Source organism: Lepisma saccharinum, chromosome 2 (genome assembly GCF_977018435.1).
Source record: "Lepisma saccharinum chromosome 2, izLepSacc3.1, whole genome shotgun sequence".
NCBI classification, from domain to species: Eukaryota; Metazoa; Arthropoda; class Insecta; order Zygentoma; family Lepismatidae; genus Lepisma; species Lepisma saccharinum.
In genome coordinates, this window is record NC_139230.1 from 24,407,808 (window position 1) to 24,432,008 (window position 24,201).

General features: G+C 37.1%; 1 protein-coding gene across 2 annotated transcripts in view; it reads left to right on the plus strand.

Moving 5' to 3' along the window:
- Nucleotides 1-456: 456 nt before the first annotated feature.
- LOC145984381 (uncharacterized) overlaps nt 457-24,201 on the plus strand; it is a 252,089-nt gene continuing 228,344 nt past the window's right edge. For both annotated transcript variants that reach the window (XM_083118042.1, XM_083118043.1), the window contains exon 1: nt 457-702. The gene's annotated coding sequence lies outside the window, so the exon portion shown is untranslated. The remainder of the gene's footprint in view (nt 703-24,201) is intronic.

Consider the following 24,201-nt stretch of genomic DNA (forward strand, 5'->3'; position numbering starts at 1 on the left):
GAGTGTCTGCAGGCATCTTTAAAAACCACATCAGAGTTACCGTACCATGCCAACTCCGCCGGAGCTTACAGGATCGAGAAGCTTTTGGGTTCAAATCTGGTTCGTGATCCAGGCCGAAGCTGTGAATGAAAACCGGCACGTGTTCACAGGCATGGGTGGGGGTGTGGGGGCTCTCGCCTCCATTCGAGCCTGCAAGTTCCATTCTAAAACTCGGCTCTCCCCCGCACACCCCGCTTCTTGAATTATCATCTGCCATGAACATATCGGCCGCGTAGCGTACGTCATTGGTTTCCGGGCCGGGCCAAGCGGCGAGGGATCGATGACTCAGCTCTGCATCTCGCCATTCGCGGTCCGGAGCTGAACGTGGGTGGAGAAGGGAAGGGCTTCCCCGCACCTAGGTCTTGGCGAGCCAATCGCTACGCGAGGTCCTTCTAGTTTTCCACTTGATCGGCCCCATATAAGAGTTTTAGACTATAGTCGGTTATGATTCCTTCTCGGCCAGCGTGTGGGCGCTCTAGGAGTCCAGAGAGTTGGAGGGTTGTGATCGCGGATCGAGGATGAACTGTCAGACAGAGAAGTAAGACTGCTGCAGAGAACATCACCATCACCATACTACCACCAACACCACTTACCAACAACAACTACCATTACTACAACTAACAACAACACCACTATCACTACATCTACCATCACAGATTCAAGGTAAGGACCACATTACACATTGTAGACAATTTTCTCATTGCCATACCTAATATATATATATATATATTTTCAAATAGTGGCGTGGAAATTGGCGTTAGTCAAACCCGCTTTAGTACCAGAGTTGTATAGTAGAGTAATGTGTCCGTATTTAGATTGTAGTAGTAGTACCCACAGACCTGTCATAATACATTGTACTGCTAAAAGACGAAATAACTTGAACTAAAGTTCATCATCACATGAACTGACATTATAAAAGTTGTGAAAGATTTTGTCAATGGGCCTTTCAGAACGTATGCGAACAGTTCTTTTTCTGTTTCTTTTGTGCGCGTCAATCTTCCTTCCACGAAACTTGGTAGTTGTTTATGTAAAGTTTTTATTTCGCTTTTATATATTATATATATATTATTGATTTGATGTTCCCGAGTGATTGTCTCTCTCTTTCCAAGACGATTTCGCTCCACTCCAGCATCGAAAGAGAAAGTCCAAAGCTCGTATCGTGGTCTGTTCCGAGCATCCCTCTCCATTGAACGTTTCAAATCAAGGCGCGTCCCTGGATGTAAACAGGGAATAATTTTCTACTTTCTTATGACAACAATTGTTGACGCACAGAGTTTAAGAAACAAGCGCCTAGGTTTATGCTTTGGCTGAATTGTACATGGGTTTATCTCCGAGCTTAAGAATTTTATCTGAGGCACACCAAATGCCTTTATGCGAAGATTATTTAGAGAAAAAGGCCACTGCCAGGTTCTACGAGATTATAGTGCCAAAAATAGTACACACTGTACATCCTACGTTGTGTAACCATCTCCCAATTTCCAAATAACCAACCATTCACGATTTTTCCACAAGTTTCGAAACAAGTTGGAAAGTAAGATTCCAGCTCTTTCATTAACAAACAGCACACGTGAGTATTTTATTGCAACCAATTATATTCGAAGTAATATCTGGCATTTTTATATTAAGATTTGATGTGTTGTACCTTATTAATTGCTATTGTAGGTTAATGTTCAAAATTCAGTGCCTCATTAACAAAGTACATGTGTAAAAACATTATGATGAACCCTAGATCGCTTTCTTCTAAACATTCGAATTATTATTGTGCGCGCTGTGCAGAAAATATCAAAGACTTTTCTGAAGTAGGATTCAGTTGTAATCGAAAATCTTACTGTATGTCGTACCGAAGTTTGAATTTCATAACACACACATTTTTAGGTAGTCAAATTCAGTGTGTTTTGTTTACAGTAGAAATATTTCAGATGTTCCTACTTGGGTGAAATTTACTCTATATTTGTAAACGCAGACCAACGCAAGATTCGGAATTTTTCTAACGTACCGCATCATGCGTTCTATTGACGACACGCACCAATATGCCGTGAAATTTTTGAAGAAAAAGCACTGTGATCTTACTATTAAGTTAACAGCTAACAGGAATGGAAATTAGGTTTAAAGTGGGATCAGAACCACTACGTGTCTCAACCAGGAGCCCTCGATTACAAGGAAGCGATATTACCACTATGCTATTTGAGAAAATCTCCACTGTTATTATAAGTCCAATCGTGTATTATTAATATTAATTCGTGTAATATGCTAATGGAACAACAGCGTATACGAAAAAAATATATAAATTGTAAAGTGTTAAGTAAAAGGAAAGTGTTCCGAGCCTTTATGAAGTGAACCAATGAGGTAATTGCATCAAATAATGGAAACAAAACTTCCAAAAAAGTGCCAATCAAGTTTATAAAATCAGACTCACGTTGATCTGAAAATATTTATTTGCATAAACAATTGTTTCACAATAAGGTTTCATGTAAAAAAAATACAAACTCATAAACATTTTAAAACTTGATTTCTTGAATAAGGTTATTGTTTAGTTTTAACCAGAGGCAAATAGAGATTCATTAATCTTAAATTTAACCTTTAGATGTTTAGATATAGAATGCGATTATATGAACAAGAACAGAAAGTATCTGAACACTGTTAGTATTTTACTGCTATCTGAGAGATCAAGAAGTAGACGAGAGCTCTGAAATGTGCAAAGTTAAGACGTTTACTGTATCAGTATTCAATTTCCATTTTCCGACTGTTCTTTGATAGAAGGAAATGGTTTCCATTTGAATTAAATAAATATTTTTTGAGCAAAGACTGGGCTGTATTTGCATGTCTAAGTGCCAACTGCATGCTCACCACATTGCACAACATGTAGGGTAAATCGAACAACATAAATGTACTTTAGTGGGTAATATAATTCATGGGCAATGATAAATCATAGCAGAATTTGATTATTTTTTAAGCTGCATTTGAAAATATAGGCATAGAATACTATATTATATATCTCACCATATAATCTTTGTTAAGGGCACTTTAGAACAGGGTTAGCTAACTAAGTGAGTGAAATGCTACGTGCTATTCAACAATATTTGGAACTTTACTTTTAAAATATAACTGAGTTACAATTACTTTGACCATTTAGTAACTAGTTTACAGTTACATTTGAGAAAGTAACTATGTTACCCTTAATGAAAAAATAAAGTTACTAAGTTATTTACAATTACTTTATTCTAGATAACATATAACTCGTAAAATGAATTGGAAGCCAGCTATTCTTTTTCTACCGATGACAAAAGTGCTAAAACTTTCATTAAATTATAATTTACCTCATATATAAATTTAAAAAGGAGAGATTAAAAGAATTCAAACGAAACAGCAGTACTTAAAAATGTAGATTACCGTGTCTTTTTTTTTAAGACTATAATTGAGTAAATTCTGGGTGTTCTGAAATAAACACACCTGCGGTAGCGATTTTGGCGATAAAACGTTTCTCACAATTCTAATAATCAACTAGCTCATTCTTTCAGATGAACATTTGGTTTACGATAGTGCAGGAATCTGGATGGAGGAACTTTCTTTTCATGTGAGAACGAAAAGAAAATTTTCTGTTAATAACAACTATATTTTCTTGAGAAGAGTAACAGAGTTATAGTTACTAACTTGACATTAGACTTTCAAACTGTTATGATATATTCATAAATGGTGCACAAACAGTGGAGGATTAATTTTAAGAGAACAACCCAAACTGATGTGCACCGGGCCACGAGCCAATTGAATCAGGCACTGATTTATAATGTTTAAAAACAAATATTGAAGAAAAATTAACAAAGCGAATTACATAAAATGTAATCAGATATTCGATTCATTACTATTGCTAATCTCTCCATCGAAGTTCCCGGGTTCGAATTCCGGCCTGGGCAGGGGTGTTCTTCGTTGAGTGTCGCTTCATCAATTTCTTCTTATCATTCATCCTCATCGTCGTGGTTAGTCAAAAGTGGAAGAAATGCGACGCTAAATAATTGATTGATTTGCTTTATTTTACTTCGCATTTTGTGCCACTTTTGGCTAATTTGCGAAGATGGGGACGAGTGATGATATGATGAAATTGATGAATAGACACTCGCAAACATCCATGCCCAGGCCAGGATTCGAACCCGACGCTAAATAAACATATAAATATAAATATTGATTACTATCACTTAGTTGCAAGCTAAAGGCGTTTTGCCACTGCTCATTTCTTGGGAAAAAAAGAGAATTGCGTGAGATTATTTTTTTCCACCATGTATGAATTTTGAAAATATGCTTTTTAGATTGAGGAAAGGTCAAAGACAAATATTGATTTTGAATCTTTCTTGGAAGCCTCATTTAGAGCGTTCGCGATCCTTGCATTGGAGGAAGGAAATCCGGTATTTAATTTTCCGGTGAGGGTAATTTCTGGAATTCCTACATCGGAATAGATCAATCTCTGAGCTCTGAAATTCGATGTTCGAGAGAAAAAAAGTTCATCCAATTATTGTTTGGCAGTGCTTCTTGTGTAAAGAAATACCATTGTCACATTTTAACATACTCGAAATAATTTGGCAAAACTAATCAGTACAATTAGTATGCCTGGTGCTACATTTGAAATTCGTTGTACTCAGCAGTAAAGAATAAGGAAAATTTTCGAACAGTTGAAGATAATAAATAAGACTCTCTCTGCAGAAAAAATGCCAATTCCCATGATTTCGATTACCTGTAAAAATATAAATATCACACGAAAAGTTCTCGGTACGACAAATCCATTTCTCCTAGTTTAGAAAGGATGAAATATGCGCTCACTGAAAATTCGCTCAAATGGAATGTTGCAAAATTTCCGCTCAGCTTCCTGGAGGAAAGAACCGCACCTCCATATGACTCACCGCTGAGAGCAATGCACCCCTTCGCCACCAACTATTTATTTCATTTCAGGTGTGACTTTTGTGTGGTGCACTATGGAGATTCTTACAACTACTAAGGGCAAGCCTCGCGCGAACTATGAAGGCTACGTGTACCGGTAATACAAGAGTACTTGATTGATTGATTTGGTGTTTTAAGTTCACTTTATGCACAGTAAGGCTAATCGGGACTGGACCTACAGTTTAAAGTGAGATCCGAACCACTATGTGCCTCCACCGGGAAGAGTACAGCAAACGGCCTTACCACTTGGTGATGTGTCCGGGAGCAATCGAAGAAGTGGTTCTTTGCTTGAAGAAAGAAGCGGAAAATTCAAGCTTCGTGTACATGAGATCACAGTTAAATTTTGAGGGAAAGATAATGTAAAATGCATATCAAAAGCTAGAATCGAGAACACAGGCAACATTAGATCGTGTCTCAGAGCGATATCAATCTTACAGATGCTGCAGTAAACTCGATACACCGATGATATGACAAAGCTTTCTAGCAAGAAAATAATGACGAAGTTTTTATACACATATTTTAAAAACGCCTAAATAGTTGAAAGATATTTCAATTATTTAGCCAGTCCACAGCCTGGAAAAAGTGTGATGGGTATCAAATATTAAATAAATATCATACATGAATATTTGATTTTTTTTAGGGTGGGGAGGGTCAGTAATGGTTCTTGGAAGTGTGAGCGGATATTTCGCGACACCTTAGAAAGAGCCGTACCGTAAGATAAAGTTTCTCATTTCCAAATAAAATAAAAATCTAACCATGTAACTATTTATCCAAAACATATATATGGTAATTTTGTAAATTATTTTTCAAATTATATTAAATGAGGTGCAGAGACGAGTAAAAATTGTTACTATGGAATGCTTTGTGGTGTCAGTATAAACGTTGCGCTCAAAATTTTGTTGGAACTAGGTTTAAATATAAATTTTGGTTTATTCTATACCAACAGTTCAACAAAACCATTCCAATACTAATGATTACTTGTACATTAATAATTTGTTTCATAAAAAAATGTTATTTACACGAAACTGAAGATAGTAAGAAATATTCCTCTGAACGGTATGTACGGTGTAGTGCCTATTTCAGAATTTCAGTAAAATTCATTTTTTATTGCTTTTTCTTGCTGTTTACAACATTTTTAATATTTAATTCCAGTTCATAAAACATGGAAGAGTTTTACAAAATCAACATGAATGTTCTATTGCTTTTAATTTTGTTGATTTAATTACACGCGAACCTCTCTCCACACAATAGTTTTCTTCCAATTTCTCAAAAAATGAAATAATTTACAATTTGGTTCATAGAGAGCTTTGGTTGTGAATTTCATCTGGAAAATTCGGAAAAACAAAAAAACATCGAGAAAAGTAATGTTGAGGGGCGATCCAACTTATCACATGGGATCAATTTATATTTCTATATTTTTCTTACCGAAAAGTTTCGTGAAATGAAATGTTTTTTTCTTTATTTTGTTCGTACATTTTAGTATTCTACTGTTATATACTATTATGTGAATTTATAATTGATCACAAAATTATAAATGAGATATGATTAAGGTGTGAAAATTTTGAAAGCATTTGTAAATTTGTTTCTTTTCGTATTTATTTGGCTAACCTATACCTTTCATTACAAGCATGATGTTTCAAAGGTATTCAAGGAGTTCATTCTGATTTTGTTATAGTAGTCAAGATTATCTTTGTATTTCAAAATGACAGAAGATAGGAGTTTTAGTTTTTTGAATTAGATTTCAATATTGAAAGCCTGAGCATTCTTTTATTTACATTTACAATCAGTGGTTTACAAATATTGTTTCCCATTATATGCAAGGGTTAGTAAATTCTTTGTTTGTGTTTTGGTTCGCGCATGCATGCTTGTTTGTTTATTTAAGCCCACCCACCCACCTAAGTATGGCTTTTAACCGCAACTTAAGATCTTGGCGAAACTTGAGAAAATGTTCTAGTTTGGAGATTAAGTCACTTGAGCCTTGGAGGAACTCAAAGAGAATAGCATCTGACGTATGTACGATATTCCCACTAGAGAATTCCATAGAAACTCTCGAGAATGTCACAAGCCTCTGTGAAAGCAAGGTACTAAAACAGGCAGTAATTTAGCTGTGATGCTGCCATTTCGGGTACATTAAATACGCCCACGCACATTACATTGTCAGATCCTGCTAAGCCCTTACTACTCGCAAAGCTTAAACTTCTTTCGTATTAATTTTAGATGCTGATCTTCAAATTGCTTGTTCAGACGTTGAGGATTTCTCCAAAATGTATCAAGCGCGAACTCTACATATTTTTTTCTGTTTTCTACCTATAAATACGTTCGTAACAGCTACACCATTTTAACGGGTATAATGGCAAAATGACCCGTGGAGATGTGGAGGTACTACACTCGTCCTCGGGAAAATGCGGAGCAAGGACGCGCACAACAGTATAAAAGGGGAGAAAGCGAGTTGGCGGAACAAAGCCGTGCGCGCTGCTGCGAACTGCTGGTAGCTGTAGCCGCGTTGCCCTCTCCCTTCCAAGTAACCACTTTCTTTTTCGCGCGTTCATTGGTCGAGCCCTCTAGAGTCGCAACTTGCGCAGAGACTTGTTTTCGTTCGCTTGCTCCAGAGATTCCCGGGACAGATGTAGATTTTTCCTCGTTATCGTTCTATATAGAATACCAGCTCTGAGACTCCTACTCCAGAGCCACCTTCTTGAAAACTCGCACACCAATACCCCGGGAATATCGTAGATATATTCGAGATATGAAAATACAAAATCATTACACGAACTTTTTATCTGTGTGTGGACGTAACACACGGAACTACAGAGCATTCCGTTACATTCGCTACGAGACTCGGCGGCAAGCGGCCCGGCGCTGACCGCAGGGCCGCTTGCCGCCGAGTCTCGTAGCGAATGTCAGGGAATGCTCTGTAAAACACTTTCCACAGTGCAACTTTCAGGCTTTCATATAACGTTCTTTATTCCATGGGCTAACGAATCAGTTCGGCAACATCTCAAATGAAATATATATCTTCAGAACTTGTTCATATTTTCTCACCAACCTACAATATTGTGCGTAAGAAGTAAAATTGTGGACTGAACTCTGTTCAATCTTGGTACTTCTTTTTGTTTAAGACTATATAGTATACTGTTTTAGTATTTCTCCCCGGTTTAAAATAGCTTCTGCTGTACTGGAAATTTCCTTACATAAATAAATAGACTAGGTGGTGTGATCAGCACCGGTAGCCTTTATTCTCCGGGTCCACTCAAGTTACTTATCATGAACGTCGACTGGAAGATCTCTGATGGACGTCACCCACAACGGGAATGGAACTCAAGTCTCCCTTAAGGCAGTCAGGACACTCTACGGGCTGGACTACTTCGGTTTTTAAACTTGCGCACACATAAAACTTCAAATACGACAAAACTTCCTCTAGAATCCCTTTATCGTGTGTATATACGTAGAACAAAAATATTAAATCTATCTGTATTAAATCCGGAACACTTACAGTAGGCTAAGAAGTAGGCCATGAAATAATAATTAAAAACCGATATTGTTGTTCTTCATATTTTTTTTTAGCAATTACTGACCTCTCCGAAAAGGTAGTGATTAATCCTACTTCTCTGAAATTTCGAGGATAGCGGTTCGATTCAGAGGAAGGGGCATTTCAGTGATACGGATACAAGTAACGTGCTTGTTAATAAGTTGGCTTAAATTTTACTTTGTTGGCAATTGATTGGTAACGAATTACATATTTCATAGGGATGGGGTAGATTTACCGGTACTCTATAGATACGATAAAGTTGCTGATAATTTAACCTTCTGATATTTACCGGTCGTATATAAGAAACCGGTATATGAGTAAAAACAATCTGCGATTTTGATATCTATTCTCTCTTTACAACGGCACGATTCCGATATGCTGGTTTAGAAAGAAAGTTTTCAATTATACCTATTGTTTCTTGCTCTAATGTAGTAGGCTACCAATTGCAGTTACCTGATTTTACATTAATATCGAGGCCTCTTCACAATCTTTATGGAATATTTGGAATTTCATATCGGATCGGTGGAATATCGGTAATGAATGAATGAATTAGGTTATTTTATGTCGCTTTTCTGCAACTTTCGGTTAATCGCGACGATGAGGATGAATGGTGATACACGATATGGATGAAAGGACAACGACAAACACATGAACGACGCAACATAATTCCTGCAGATGATTATCCCGATTGCAGGTCTAGGCGCCAGAGCCTCGTTAGTCTGCAAAATGCAATCCAGGGTGTATTACGTGGAAGAAAGGTTGACATTTGAGTGTCTTTAGAAAGGGTCACCCTTTACACTCCGCATATTGTTTGTCGGTATTGGCAAAAATTCATATCGGATCCATCCCTACTATTCCAACTACAGTCTCGAACGAAGAACCGAATGAAAATTATTTCGTTAATCGAAACTACATTGAATACATTTACAAATTAAACAATGAAGAGTTAGTTGATTTTTTATACACGCGATTCAATTTGGCGTGCAAAATAAATAGCCTCTGTGGCTAACCGCACGCTTTGTAAAACTCTCCTCTATTCAAATACAGATAAGAGAGCGCCCTGCTGGGGGACCAGTTTCAACAGTGGGAATGGGAAACCCTAAAGCATAACTGGAAGACGAGATGTACCAGCATGTCCCTTTTATGCGGAGGAGGAAAATTAAACTCAGCTGTTTCGCAGAACGAAAAATTTACAATTGGAGGATGTGCGGAAACCACAAAGAGAATTACGGAAGAGACGGCGACGTTTAACGCAAGGATCATGATACGCGTTTAAACGATAAAGTTGGTTCAATTTCCCCACAGGATCCTTTCTGACGTGGAAAAAATTCACGATAAAGGTACGGACGGAGTTTTTAACTTCTTTTTCGTAATTTAATGTTAACTTCGTGATTCGAATAGTGGGGAGGTGCACGAGTCGAAACGGAAATGTTGGTATCCGAGTTGTTTAGAAGTTCCACAAGGTAACGGTAGCTGAAGTGCTAAATTAGAAATTATTAAAATTATCCCCTTCTCTGATTAAACTTACAATTTCACAAATACACAAAATGTATTAGTTTCAGCAATAAATAATACTACTTATAAAACAGGCATTCAAAATAAACATCGATAATCCTTTGCGAAATATGAAACTGCTATTGGTACCTACTCAGTTTGACTGAAGATACAGGAACATTTTTCTAAAATTGCCTCTGTAAACTGGCTCTAAATCCACTCAGAGCCCCATGATACTAATACGTTGACAATGAAGTTGGCTTGAGCGCAACATTGATCATACCATGTGCATATAATATATGGCCCATGAATGTAAAATATCTGCTGATGTCGTTAGGATTAGAATGTCTCTGTGAATTGGCAAGATTGCTCGATTCAACATCTAAAAGTCGAAATGAATTTATATTTATTTCGTTTGTTGGGGATTATGTACGAGTCAAATTCGGCTTTTATGAAGTCCGAAAATTCATATAGCTTTATATAGCCGAACTGGTTTGTATATTTTTAATGCACAATTCTAGGATACACGCACGCAATAATCACCAGCATGAGTGATGCTTAGATTTGCATAAAGAGGATGTATTTCACACAGTCAATATTATTTTAGTAATCATTAATCGGTAGTGTGATATATTTTATCGTTAAATCTGAAGGAATGATATATATAAGGTATGTGTAGATGCAAGGTTCAGATTGATTTATTGTATCAAACTGTCCAGTTTTTGTTGACTTCTACCACTATCAAGTCATTATGCAGTGATTCTGGTGTTCATAAAGACCCGAGGTCTTGCAAACTTACATAAAGAATATTCACTGCTTAGATGCTTAACTACTGTTCAAACTGTTCAAGCTAGATTCATGCTCGTTTAGCATTGATGGTACAGAAGTTCTGGGTCTTTCATAAATTTCATGTAATCATCATACATGCTTAGTGTGTGATTTGCCACTTCAACACGCTGATAAAATACGACGTCGTGTTGAAGTTTCGGTGGAGTGTTTGTCTTTTATTTATTTGAGGCCATTTTTTGCCTCTCTAGGTGAACTGTTACCGCTGGAAATGCATAAGTGTATAAGCACAAAGATACACCTGTACCTTAACTGTGATTTGAAGTCAGAACCTCTGTCTTTGCAGTGTAAGAGAACTAAGACCTTTTGGTTGCTGTAGAAGATTTTTAGTCCAGAGGTTAACAATAAGGAAATGCGGGAACCTCCATAAACAAACGCATTAAAAATATGACACGTGCATTTTGTACTTAAGTTGACTGCTTCACCACTTGATTACTTTAGATGATGAGAATGATGGAGTCCTCAGTGCCAGAGCAAGTTAAGTGGTCGATTCACTATATCACCTAATACATTTCTGACTGATTAAGGTCTCGATCTGGGAATTTCATTTTATCTAATCGTCATTACGATAGCCAAAATTTCATCTAATTTGATTACGCAGGAGAGATAGTCATTACTTGTCCTGTATTCTATTCCAAATATCTCGTTTAACTTTATGTAAGAGTGAGAAAACCAAAAATATCCCATATGTTTTTCGTAAGGTTCGACATTTGTAACGCGGTGCACATTCTGCATTTCAACCTCCTTAATTCAGATACTTAAAATGTTTTTGAAATATTGGAATGAACGAAATATACCGTAAATGAAGCAAGATAAAAAGGAACGATACCTATTATTGTTATATTTAGCGTGTTTTTCATTCCCAGAAAGAACGCAAGTGAAACACTATCAGTAAGTTTTCTTTTCGGGATTTTCTTTAGATCTTTTATTCCCGAAACATTTTTGACAAATGCCTCTTTGGTTTCAGATTATATAATTATCAACTTTGATGCTCAATTTATAATTTGGAACAGATTTCTTAAGACTCAATATTTATAGTTTTCCTTTACTTCTACGTGTTCTGTTCCCACAATATCGTCACAAGTCAACTGAAATAATGAATCGAGCTCACTTACGTGAGCTGCGTGGTTTAGAAAAGCGATATAATGGAAATACGAGCAAAACATACGATGGGAGCTATTCTTTTTAAAATTAAGTAACAATCATGGCAGAAGTTTCAGACTTGTTTTATGTACAGTGCAATTACTAGGTGGTGTAAAAGGTTTCCGGTTCAGTTTTACCACAGACAAACCTGATATTTTGGTAGCCACCATTCCCCTCAAACTAGTGCCATTGAAAATTGATTCAACGGTTTAAGCAATCCTCCTATAGTTGAAACGCCTTCTGAAAGACAATTGCCTTCATGTTGTTCAGACAAAGAACTGACAAATTTCCGTTCTTGTAGCTTGGTCTTTGTCAAAATTCGAAAAATTTTGTTTCAAGTCAATTTTATGTATGGATAGATTAACCGGGACTGAACGTAAAGTTTCAAGTGCCATTTGAACCAATATGTGCCTCCACCGTGAATTGAACCCGGGATCCCTTCTTTCTCATTTCCAGTCTATATTCTGTATAACATGTAAAGATCAGAGATGCCCAAATCAAGAGACAGGCAAACAATGTTCTTTCGGAGAAGCTGTTGCACCATGATATTCATGTGAGCTGCTACATTGACACGGAGGATAATTGAGGTTCTGTGGTCCACAACTCTTGGCGCCTGAGTCTTGCACAGTTAAACAGACGCTTCAGTATGCCAATATGGTCGTTGGCATTGATTGCTTGCCCCTGTGGAACGAATACCTGTATAACAGTTCCCTCGTGGTCGTCAAACAGAATCAACTTTGCCTCAGGCATAACGCCTTTTCTCGCGGCGTGGATGCAATTACTTTTCCGAGGGTTCCTTGGAGACTCAGTCTTGCGTTTTAACTAAAACACGGTCAACAATGACTGCTGAAACAATTTGGGTTCATGGCATAAATCTGACAAGGAATTTGATGCAACCATTTTTTAAAGTTTCTCGTACATTTTTGGTGGCGACAAAATGGTGCACCTCAACTCAGAGTCAAAATTGGGTTGAGATCGGTGTTGTGGGTCGGCCAGGTACGTTTTTTAGCACCATGCTATTCTTCCGTGTCTTTAAATCACGATGCCATGCGGGATATTTTGTGCCAATGAAAACTACGCTACTGTTACAAGTAAGGATCCCTTCCAAATTGGCCTAGTGCGGGAAGAACGGAACTGTCAATAATGTCTTGTTAACCATTGGTTCCCATAAGCAGGAACACAGAATATAATTGGTCTAGCCCAAACATGAAAAAACACTGTAGATAAAGATGCTTCCGATGTAATATGTCAGATCAGTTTCGGCAATAGCAGAACTTCGGTGGTGAGATTGTAAGTCGAGCTCGGTTGCCGAGCAATATATATGACTGAATTGCCCACTGACTCTATATGTGTGAACAATGACGAGCGGACAAAGCAAGGACAGAAGCAGCGTTAGTGCACTCTCCGTGCTATGGTTTCACTCAGCTAACGTGCAAATGTAAGAGCAACGCACAGAACCCTCTTCCCAGCTAGCTGAACATAGATCAAAGACTCCTCCATTCCACAACCACATCACCCAAAGCCCATTTGCTGGACAACTTCAAACTCTGCAAAATCAATGTCATCATTTCCTCCGCACAAAGATAGCCTTTCCACCCTCGCAAGCACCAGCTTTGTAGAACAGCTGCACCTCTGCTAATTAAGCGACCGACGTGTTGCAGTTGTAGGTGGTTTGCTGGGGCATACTTTTTCCTCTCATATTTTGCGGGTATTGCCGTGTCCGCAGTGAAAGTGGTTAACTAGATGAAAGAAGAAAAAAAAGATAAGCTGCTTCTAATGAGTTGGGTTCCTAGCTCTCTAATGGTTCAACGCTTTGATTCCTACCCGGTAAGAAAGGGTGAAGTAAAAATAATACAAATGGGTAAAAAACAGAAGTTTTAGGTCAGAGGAAGATATATCTCTGGAACTAATTAGAGAAAGTCACAAGCGAGAGGCGAATGTCGTAAGCACAGTTCTAAAGGTTTTTGCACTTTTTCTGCATATATATATATATATATATATATTTGTTCGCACATGTGATCATTTTTGCATCTTGTATTTCCTTTATTTTGCGTCGTTTTATGCCACTCTTGGATAGTTGCGACGATGAGGATGAAATTGAAGGGACACTCACATGCCGAATCCGGAAATTTTGGTGAAGAGATCTTGAATCGAGGCGACCATTTATTGTTTATTAAAATGTAATATAAACAGAAATATAATGGAGAAAGAACAATGCTGTAATCAAGAATTACATTATTCTACAATCCCTTACCGATAATTTATTTTATTTTATTTTAACAAACTTCATACTAGAGTGAAGAATCCTTCAAAGCTAACTCCAGCCGTTAATTTCTTCATAATTATCATACCATCCTACCCAACTTACAATTTCCTTGCAGTAAACATATTTCGGACACGATAGTGTAGAACTTGTCTTTCGATGCCCCTATATCTTCTGATGAGTACGAAAAATTCCATGAAGTATGAAAAAGTTGGTAGCAATTCACAGAGTAGAAGCTAATTTTGGGAAAAAAGAAATAAATTATTCGTTTAGTTTTGTATTTTTCTTATTTATGGTTGTTTAATCTCTAATTTAATCGTGAGGATGTACAGGGTTATCTGTTTGGGTATGGATAAAATAAAATGGATGTGAATTTTTTTTTGGTCAAATGTAATTACCTGAAATATTGTGTACAAAAGACTGAAAGGTGGGAGTTTTTATTTGTATACACTACTAAAAATTTGATACAGTTTTCAGTTTTCTACATGGCCTCCATGTCAATTCATTCAACGTCTGGTCTAACATCTCTGGGGCGATTCTGTCAAAAGCCTGTGTGAGTTTCTCTGTACACTTCAAATATATTGTGAGTGCTTTCACAATTCTAATATACATACAAATATGACAGAATAGATACTAGCATATGATTGATTGATTTGCTTTATTTTACTTCGCTTTTGTGCCACTTTTGGCTAATTTTCGAAGATGGAGATGAATAATGGTGTGATGAAATTTATGAATGGACACTCACAAACATCCAAGCCCAGGCCAGGATTCGATCGCGGGACCCCTGGCGTCGTAGCGCGATGTGCTAACCACTCCACCACGGGTGCGGGCAGATACTAGCATATGAACGTACATCCAATTTTTACCACTATATCAAACAGTAAAGGAACAAAATGGAAATTAGCTCGATACGGTGCAAATTATGGAAGGACACGTTAACACACACGTTCAATTGGTGCGGCGCCAAGCCTGCCAGCAATTTGAATAATTTACAACAATTGCCTCAGCCGCCGAAATGAAGAGAGTGGTTTAGTTGTTCATGGGTGGAACATTTCACTTAAAAATTAATTGGTTTCAAATAAAAATGGGAAAATACTACGAAGTGATTTTCTTGATTAACAATTCACAACCATAGGATGCCATAATTTCTGGATATTGTTTTACATAAAATATTTACTTTCCTGAAACCAAACTGAAAGTTAAATAAATTTCAATAACAATTTAAAATTATCCATCACGACATACAAATACATCACATTCTAATTATTTTGTAATAATAATAATCATGTATTTCAGTTCATTGTATTGAATATATTTTATAAAGAAATATAATGCACTTTCTGGATATCTATCATTCCCTGTGCATTCTCAAAGAAAGGTAATTATAATTTATACTTCACTTTTATTTTCATTTGAAGTTTATTTCAGTAAAATCGTAGTTGATGTACTGAAGTATGTACGGCATGACTTCAGCTTGCTCTGACCTCAGTTTTCCTGTGGAGACCAAAAGAAAAGAAGTCTTCTGATGAAAGGCGTTTGCCGGAATGCTTGGCATAGATACAGAAAACAACAATCAATGGTTACCATAGCCACCGACGAACAATTGGTACCCGATAAAAGAAGATGCTAGATTGGAGATGCGAATTTCTTCACATTAGTGACGCAGGGGTGTAACTAAGGAATATATCGACAATGCTTCATTTTGAAAATTCTGCTTTAGTATGATAATCAATCCTCGATATATCTTTATTAGTATATCTATGTAGTGTGAATTCTTCCAGTTGAATTTCGTATGCAAAGTTTCAAAATAAGTCCATTAGAATCGGTGTGGAACTCTTTTCAATTTTTTAATTGATTTGATTGATTGATTTGGTTTATTTTACTTCGATTTTCTTACTCTTGTGGTAGCGAAGATGGATATTAGTGATAATATGATGAAATTGATGAATGGACACTCGCAAACACCCATGTCCAGGCCGGCATTCGAACCCGGGACCCCTTGCGTCCTAGCGCGACGTAATAATCATTCCGCCACGGAGAGTGGCATTTCATTTTTTTTTAAATAATTAATTCTTTACCTAATTATTTTTATCTATATTAGAATACATAAGGTATTCGGTAATATCATAGATGTATTGAGCATGTCACACATTCAAAAATGAAACTTCTGGGTTCGAATCCCAACCTGGACATTGGCGTTCTTTGTGATATTCCCTTCATCAGTTTCACCACATCTCTCATCTAAATCTTCGCGATTAGCCAAAAGTGGCAGAAAAGCGAAGTAAAATAAATAAATCACTCAAAATTGAAACTAATCGGAAGCTAAGTAAAGATATGAAACGAACGCTACAAATTTGTTACAGTGAAAGATAGATTTCAAAGAATGAGTACTTGATAAATTGTTTCTAGTGCATTTGCAATTAAAAACACGGACTATTCTCCATGCTTGCACAGAAAACAAATACATTTGCTGTAAAAAGTTTGTAAAATAAATACTGTTTAATTAGTCAAATTACTTTCAATTGTAACAGATATTTCTGTTCAACGTCCTTAATGGTTTTAATTTCTTTTGCACAAATTAAATTACAGTCCGATTTAGTGCAGGTCTTACATGTCAAAACAGGTAGCGAGTTTGTAAAGTTTTATATTCTGTAGCTTAGAATTTCTGAGAATGTTATAATGCCGTAGGTTCATGTTCATTGCATGAGGTCACGGTCATCATTTGTGGAGATAAACTTAATCACTCATAAACGGAAGTTCTTCCTTATACGAGTTATTTCATGAGCTCACAAAAATAAATACCTATACGTAATTTTACACTTTTGAAACAATCTTGAAACCGATTAATAAGTTGTTCTTCTAGCCCTATGTATTTTCTTTGACCTATCGGCCAAAAAAAAATGTCGAAACTATGATTCGTTGCGTTCACAGTATAACGTTGAAATATAAAAGCAAAATGTATCACCGCGAAATCCAGAACGGTAACATAACGTGAGAATTAGCCGAAATTAGTGATAATTGCTTCAACACTATTACTATTACTGGTATAAAGATTTTTAATAATTTGAACATTCTCTGCAGTGAACGTAATCATTATAATTTTAAATCTCAACCAATAGGAAATTAGAAAATATATATATATATATATATATAAAACCATGTTATCGTTATGTGCATTCTCTCCATTGGTAGAATCTACAAGAAAGTATTACGTATATATAAGTTATTTGCTAATCAGAAAAAAATATACAATTCAGTGGTAGAATAGGAACAGCGATTGAGACTTGAAATAATGAGAGTGAATTGATAACATATTAACGAAATGTGTGTGATGTTCGACGAGTCTCTAGAGATGCGAATGTCGGAATTCCATTATGGTGAAACTCGGGGCTACGGATATCGAATTTCTCTGTTGATTAGCAAAGCAGGACATGTTCAGCAACGATTAAATTCCAATTCTGCGATCCTCCTGGCATTTCCACTGACCTACTCAGTTTGTGTTGTTCTTGCTACATCCGTGCGTGTTATGTACCGTGTAAGCAAATCTTCTGTAGTTTATTCAAAGAGCATTTGGCCTGCGAAGGCAAACCAACTGGGTTCAAGCTCAATTTCGCAATGCACGGATTACACACATAACCCATTCCCGTTAATTTACCTGCGATTTCCCTCCAGGAATGGAATTTTAAATTCGAAGATACTCGCACCATTCCATCGGAAAATTTCGAAACCCCTATGCAGCTGGAGAATTCGTTCTTGCGTTTGATGTTTTTTTAATGTACATGAAGCTATAGGCTTTTAAGGATATTATTTCAAAAACGTTACTGAAAGTGATAGTCAATCGAACACCTTATTTAATGAGTCCTCATAAATATATTGTGCTTGATTTTACTGCCCCATTCATATTCATCTTGTGCATTATAAAACATTACTATATTGTTAACATTTGGATAACACGATTTTAAAGTATTATGAAGATGATTGTATTTATATTTTATTTGTCTCGAGTTGATTTTCTCGTCGTCTTCTTGAAATCAAGGGATCCCGTGTTCGATACGCGGTGATAGCACATAGTGGTTTGGATCACCCTTTAAACTGAGGGTCCAGTCCCGATTAGCCTATATTGATTTATTTTATTTTACTTCGCTTTTCTGCAACTTTTGGCTAATCGCGAAGATAAGGATGAGAAATGATTATCATGAAATTGATAAAGAGACAAACAACACCCATTCATAGGCTGAGATTCGAACCTGCAACCCTTGACGTTTTAGCGTGCTGTGATAACCATTGCGCCACTGAAACCGTCGTGTAGCCTATCTGTGCATAAAAATTAAATAAAAACAAACATACTTATATCGATTTGCTATGCCGGCCTCCGTGGCGGAGTGGTTAGCACAGCGCGCTACAACGCCAGGGGTCCTGGGTTCGAATCCCGGCCTGCGCATGGATGTTTGCGAGTGTCAATTTCATCATATCATCTTCACGATTAGCCAGAAGTGGCAGAAAAGCGAAGTAAAAAAAATAATAAAAAAATCAATCGATCGATCGATCGATCGATTTGCTATGCCATTTTAGCTAATTGTGACAATGAGGATAAACTATCAGTAGATGAAATTGACGGACACTAGCATTTCCACACCGGAGTTTGAACTTGAAACCTCGGAGAGACAGAGTCGTGATTTCAACGTGCTATGTCACTAAGGCTGCGGGCCTACTATGAAAAACAAATGTGTAACATTAATGTTAATTCTAAAAATTCAATATTTAAAAGTTACATTAACTTAAAGTGTTTGTTTTAAGTCAACTTTTACACAAGATAGAGCAATCAGAACCACTGTGTTCCTCCACCGGGGACCCATCAAGTACGCCGGACATTATTAATCTAAATTGCACCACTGGAATCGTTTATTTAAACATGGCATTCAGATAAATTATTAATGTTAATGCTGTACCCTTTTACTCAGTTCGAATGGTCGACTCTCCGTATCGACACCATAGATTCGGGATTCGAGTTCCAGTCTGAGCATGGATGCTTCTTTGTGCGTTCCTTCATCAGTTTCATGTAATCACTATTCATTGTCTTCGTTGCGACAGCCGTGTGTCAGGAAAGCGACATAAAATAAGATATTTTTTTTAAAAATATATATTTTATTCAGGGTTCTTAAGAATTACGTTTCACGTGAAGATAAAGGGCGGCTTAATTAACCTATATGTATGTATAGAGTACGCCTTAATAGAACAATAAAAACAAATCAACTTTATACCTTATTGAATAATTGAAACGTTTGTTAATAAGTACGATTCGGATGAAGAATCGAAATTTGCTCAAATTTGCAGTAAATTGGCATCGAATTTTCTGTAGACAAATGAGACTGGTGAAGATGCAAATATTTTCGCAGGCATCACAAGAAGGGATTTTTGCAATCCCCAACAATTTCTTCTTAATCATTTAGTAATTTGTGTCACCATTAGGATGATGCCTCACTGTCTTAGCCTTTCGTGATTGTGCCATTGGTAGTCACGGCTCCGTGCAATACGACACTTGGTGTTGATTTACAACCTTCCTTGGTATTGTATAATGCTATCAACATGAATAGCTACCCATCAAAGCAAGCGATGCAGTGTGCCCATTAGATAACCAGGCATGGAATAGCAAACCTGCCTCCTTGTTTGTGAATCTATTGTAGCATATCTGCGTACAATAACATGCTATGCTCATTGAGCACAGTGGGAAATATGGTTACGAAAGCAAATTTCTCATTGTTACAATGGTTTTGACTTCGTAATGCTTTCTATCTGAATATATACCTGACAAGTGAACAAAATTAAAATTTGTATTCCAAAACTTAAAGATTGCACCTGAAAAAAGTAATCAAAGGTGGATCTACACTTTATAATGACAACCGAACTACTAAAATTTGCCTGCACTAGTAATCGAACCCACATCCTCTATTATTACAACTTTGCATTTTTCTTATCTCACGTCGTATTTCACACCAATTTTGAAACGGGACAATGAACATGAATAGTGATTAGATGAATTTATGCTCTGTCCCGGTTCTCCCTGGAGCAAGGCCGCGCATAGCGGCCGAGAAGGGGGGAAACGAGTGCGCAGAGCGAAGCAGTAAACGCTGCTGCGAAGGCTGGTAACTGCAGTCGCTTCCCCCTCCACGCAATCCCATTCCCTCTCACGTGTTCATTGGTGGAGCTGTCTCGCGTCACTACTTGCGCAGAGACTTGTTTTCGGTCGCTTGCTCTAGAGATAGCCGGGACAGAGTATAGGGATAGAATCAAAGAACTCAAAACCAGAGCTATCGTTATTGGAACTAGATGTCGAAGACTCGACCAAGGAGACTCCTTATTTGTAAAAATGTAACAATTCAAATATGACAAGACCTTATCCTCTACGATATTGGGAATACAACCTTCGAAATTATACTAGATGACAAAGATGTTTTGCTTATTTTTCAGGTTTTTTTTTTAAATGGATTAATTTAGATTATTATATATTTAGATAGGAGTGAATTTATTTCTGGAAAAGAAATTATAGAAACATGAGGTTTCAAAATCGAGGAAAGAAGTCATGTTATTTTTGTTCATTCGTCAGAGAATCTCACATTAATTATGCTGTGGCTGCTGCCATTCGATGTAGTCTTATGCAATTCGACAGGATTAATATGTGGACAGAAAATAAGGAAATAAGTTTGAAGCAGAGCCCAAACAATCGGTTGCCTGATATCTGTTCGTTGGATTGGGAACATCAGAAAATAATACCAGGCTGTGTTCATCAACTATACTACGCGTCGTTGAGTTAAACCTGCGTTGACAAGAGATCACGTTCTGATTTAGCTTGCTTAGTCAGCTGTAACACCAGGTGTTCGGTTTGAAACTTCATATTTTAAAAATATTATTCTCAACTTCACCACTTTTAACGAGTAGCCTATGTAGCAAGAAATACCCTGAACATCGGAAAGATGCAGTACCACGTTCTTAAGTCTTGTTTTAATCTTATTTATAGGACTATGTTTGTCATATTCTACGCATTACAATTTTTAGCTACATATTCCTTTGAGTTTCAATTTATAGTATACGGAGTTGATCAAATATGTCTTCCTGTTTAAGTTTATTTCCTGTTTTTTTCTTGTGAATATAATTAAAACTTTTTCAGATGTTGAACTGTCTTTTTTCACAGGTAATAATTGTGCAGCAAAGGACAAAATGTCATGTTTCTCGCTGCATGTTATGAAAGTTACAAGTGCAGCGAAGGTTCTCGTTTGATAAAGAGTCTTTGTGTTGATTAATTGGAAAATTCTGTAAGTTATATAGCGAATACAAAAGCTGAAAATAAGCACGATTTAAAAACTAGCATCATAATGTTAAGTACGCCTTGTTTCTGAAACGTGAATTATGGGGGAAATAAGACCAAAAATTAAGGACAGGAATTTGTGGATAAATAATACCAGAAAATTCAGGTCCTTATTTTAGATAAAATCACTGAAAGGAAATTTGATGGTAAACAGAAGATAAGGGTAAAGCTTAAAGCCAAATGAGACACAGGAGAAATGCGGCAGCAGAACGCAAGAGACGCATTTCCGGCGTCTCGGTGGGCGATAACTTTTAAGATAACTTGCAGACTTCTGGCACGGAAATTCCGCGCCTTTCCCTGTAGTGGGCGTTACACCATTTGATCTCAATAGAAGCAGACAACAAAAATTCTGTTGCCGCGTCTCTCCGCGGGCATTAAGCTTGAAGTACCTTCATACTTTCTTTTTCAATTTCATTCTCTACTGGATTGTATTGATCTGTATTGTCAATGGGTACGAATAACCCTTCTCAAAACAAAAAAAAGGTGCAAACAATTGATTGATTGATTGAATTGCTTTATTTTACTTCGCTTCTTGTGCCACTTTTGGCTAATTTGCGAAGATGAGGATGAGTGATGATATGATGAAATTGATGAATGTTCACTCACAAACATCTGTGCCCAGGCCGGGATTCGAACTCGGGACCCCTGGCGTCGTAGCGCGATGTGCTAACCACTCTGCCACGGCGGTTGGCAGGTGCAAACAAAACATACTTCCTATCACAGAGCTAAAAATAAAATCTCATTTTACTACTAGTTGTGGTTGTACAGAATCGATAAAGGCAGTTCTTTACTTTCCAACATATAAGCATATTTTCGTTGAACTTTCTATTACACGTTGCTACAAATAAAATTGTTATCGTAGATTACTTTTTTTTGTTTTATCGTAACTTAGGAGGGAGCACAGTTATCTTGTACATTATTTTTATTTCATACAAAGTCAAGGCATCTGAGGTGACCGAACACGTTGAGTTGTCGACTCGTGAACTTATTGTTGTCCTACATGTCAAGTGTTGTAAGGTGATACCCAATATTAAGTTTTTCTTTTCATTGGAAAATGGCAAAGTAATTGAACACCTGAAATATTCCATAAATATTCAAATTTCAAAGCAGGCTATGTATGCTATTTCTTATTTTTTCTGATATTATTTTCATTACTTTTATTAGTAAAACAAAATGTATATTCAACACTACAAATTGCTTCTATCTGCTGATGTTTTGATTTGATTTGATTTGGTGTTTTAAGTCCACTTTATGCAGAGTAAGGCTAATCGGGACTGGATCCAAACCACTTGTGCCTCCACCAGGTATCGAACCCAGGACCCCTTGATTACAAGGTGACGACGCTACCACTGTACTATCTGCTGATGTGAATAAATAAATAAATATTATGTGAGTGTATCTATTCACTTTTCAAGTTCGAATTCAGTTTTGCTCAAATTTATATACTTTCATGTTAATGAGTCTTTTGCACTATAGAATCGTACTCCATTTATAACAAAGCCAAGAAAGACTGAAGATGAATGAAATGAAACTGAATTGAGATGAATTAATGATATCGCTTAATACAGCATTTCCTACAAAAACAAATCAATTTCCCCCATTGATGATTCAATATTTTTCATATTTACCTTGCACATAAAAGATGCTACTCAATCCCCTTGACAAAAAGGGGCCATGCGAACTGTGGTCGCAGGCGGTCTCTGTTAGTGATTCTTTTAGCGACCAGGTTCAGTGCCGGAGTAGTTAGCGTACGGTGCTATGACGCTATACAGTATCCAGGGAATCTCTGGAGCAAAGTCGCGCATAACGGTAGAGAAGTGGAAGAGAAAAGGAGAGAAAGTGAGTGGGCAGAGCCAAAGCAGTACACGCTGATGCAAACAGCTGATAGCTGCAGTTTCTTTTTCCACTACACGCAATCCTGTTGTTCCCTTGCACGTGTTGATCGGTCGAGTCGTCTCGAGTCACTACTTGAGCAGAGGCTTGCTTTCGATCGCTTCCCAGGTAACGCATGAGTGAGTTAGTCCCATCATCAGTTACATGAAATTTTCATTCATTGTTATCATCGCGATTGAAATGCAGAGGTAGAAAAGACTAAGATCGAAAAAAATTCAAAAATTTATTTTCATCTTTTATATTATTCTCCTGTCTCACATAAGTGCGTAAATGAATTAAAAAGATTGCCTGTGGCAGTGTATATACAATTCAAATTGTACTATGAATTTTGCCTAATAATTATTCGTATGAACGTGCCCATAAAGTTTACAGCAAGTAGTACCTTCAGAGTCGGTTGGCCACGAGTGCGTTATCCCTATACTCTATCCCGGACATCTCTGGAGAAAGGCAGCGCATAACGGTAGAGAAGGGGAGTAAGCGAGTGGGCGGAGCGATGCAGTACACGCTACTGCAAAGGCTGGTAGTCTTTCCCCTCCACGCAATCCCGTTCCCTCGCAGGTGTTCTTTGGTGAAGCCCTCTCGAGTCGCTACTTGCGCAGAGACTTTCTTTCGTTCGCTCGCTTCAGAGATTTCCGGGACAGAGTATACGTGGGAGTTACAATTGAAACATATGTTGTTACTTTATTGAATTTCTGTATCGGC